At 29.4% G+C, this 2,347-nt stretch overlaps 1 non-coding gene and 1 pseudogene across 1 annotated transcript; both read right to left on the bottom strand.

Annotated features, from left to right (window-relative positions):
* Positions 1–890: 890 nt before the first annotated feature.
* On the bottom strand, positions 891–1,008 carry LOC119665394 (annotated as a pseudogene).
* Positions 1,009–2,032: 1,024 nt separating this feature from the next.
* Positions 2,033–2,151, bottom strand: LOC119665392. Its single transcript, XR_005251379.1, has one exon. It is a non-coding gene; the product is annotated as a 5S ribosomal RNA (ribosomal RNA).
* Positions 2,152–2,347: the final 196 nt, after the last annotated feature.

Raw genomic sequence — 2,347 nt, 5'->3', positions numbered from 1 at the left:
TACATCTACCAGTATTTTAATCTTATTCTTATTCTTATTCTTATTCTTATTCTTATTCGTACTACTTACTACGTACTATATATAATATGGAAAATGGAAAATGGAAAATAGAAAATAGAAAATAGAAAATACTCTAAAACTATTTTCAAAGCTATTTTATTTTATTTTTCATTTCAATTTAAATAAAATAAAATAGAAAAGTTTCTTTTTTCTTCTTCTCTAGTGAAGTTAATATGAACAGAATAGAAAAATTAAACTAAAACTGTTATTGAACATATCCGTGTTTGTATTTAACATGCTAAGATGTAGTTTACTATTGCCTTGTAATATTAACTTCAATATAACTTTAACTTTAACTTAATCTTTAAGGAGAAAAAATTTTTATACATACTTATATTTTTATTAAAAAATTTAACATATGAATGCTAGTGCTAGTGCTAGTGCTAGTGCTAGTGCTAGTGCTAGTGCTAATAAATAGGCGCAATCAATAGATTGTTGTTTTATTAAATTTTATTCAATAAGGACAAGGAATATAAGCAAAGCTTCTTAATTAGTAATTTTACTTGAAAAGTTTTCTATCATTTAAGGTTTTCATTCACGCTGGCACTCGTACTCACACTTGCACTCGCACTCGCATGCATGCCTATTGTACATTTTATATGGAACTGAACAAAACTTGAGCTTACGTGCATTTCGTATACGACACGATTACAATTTCAAAATTAAAAATGATGCGAATATACGTATACAGCAGAAATTAGTTAAATAATTGCATTTTATATAAATAAATAATAGATATGTGATATAAAGAAAAATATTATTAGTAACAAAATAAAATAAAAAAAAATTAAAACCGCAAAAAAAAGGAAAAAAGTAAAAAAGTGTTGTGGAGCCAACAACACGCGGTGTTCCCAAGCGGTCCCCATCTAAGTACTAACCGCGCCCGACGCTGCTTAATTTCGGTGATCGGACGAGAACCGATGTATTCAACGTGGTATGGTCGTTGGCAAAGAAAGTGTTTCAAAAAATCTACATCTACCAGTATTTTAATCTTATTCTTATTCTTATTCTTATTCTTATTCTTATACGTACTAGTTACTACGTACTATATATAATATGGAAAATGGAAAATGGAAAATAGAAAATACTCTAAAGCTATTTCCAAAGCTATTTTATTTTATTTTTCATTTCAATTTAAATAAAATAGAAAAGTTTCTTTTTTCTTCTTCTCTAGTGAAGTTAATATTAACAGAATAGGAAAATTAAACTAAAACTGTTATTGAACATATCCGTGTTTGTATTTTACATGCTTAATTATGTAGTACTATTGCCTGTAACATTAACTTTAACTTTAACTTAATCTTTAAGGAAGAATAAAATTTTATACATACTTATATTTTTATTAAAAAATTTAACATATGAATGCTAGTGCTACTGCTAGTGCTAGTGCTAGTGCTACTGCTAGTGCTAGTGCTAGTGCTAGTGCTAGTGCTAGTGCTAGTGCTAGTGCTAGTGCTAGTGCTAGTGCTAGTGCTAGTGCTAGTGCTATTGCTAGTGCTAGTGCTAGTGCTAGTGCTAGTGCTAGTGCTAGTGCTAGTGCTAGTGCTAGTGCTAGTGCTAATAAATAGGCGCAATCAATAGATTGTTGTTTTATTAAATTTTATTCAATAAGGACAAGGAATATAAGCAAAGCTTCTTAATTAGTAATTTTACTTGAAAAGTTTTCTATCATTTAAGGTTTTCATTCACGCTGGCACTCGTACTCACACTTGCACTCGCACTCGCATGCATGCCTATTGTACATTTTATATGGAACTGAACAAATCTTGAGCTTACGTGCATTTCGTATACGACACGATTACAATTTCAAAATTAAAAATGATGCGAATATACGTATACAGCAGAAATTAGTTAAATAATTGCATTTTATATAAATAAATAATAGATATGTGATATAAAGAAAAATATTATTAGTAACAAAATAAAATAAAAAAAAATTAAAACCGCAAAAAAAAGGAAAAAAGTGTTGTGGAGCCAACAACACGCGGTGTTCCCAAGCGGTCCCCCATCTAAGTACTAACCGCGCCCGACGCTGCTTAATTTCGGTGATCGGACGAGAACCGATGTATTCAACGTGGTATGGTCGTTGGCAAAGAAAGCGTTTCAAAAAATCTACATCTACCAGTATTTTAATCTTATTCTTATTCTTATTCTTATTCTTATTCTTATTCTTATACGTACTAGTTACTACGTACTATATATAATATGGAAAATGGAAAATGGAAAATAGAAAATACTCTAAAGCTATTTCCAAAGCTATTTTATTTTATTTTTCATTTCAATTTAA

Source organism: Teleopsis dalmanni, unplaced genomic scaffold (assembly GCF_002237135.1).
Source record: "Teleopsis dalmanni isolate 2A unplaced genomic scaffold, ASM223713v2 unscaffolded_contig_4954, whole genome shotgun sequence".
NCBI lineage: Eukaryota > Metazoa > Arthropoda > Insecta > Diptera > Diopsidae > Teleopsis > Teleopsis dalmanni.
This window is presented reverse-complemented; position numbering and strand designations above follow the sequence as displayed.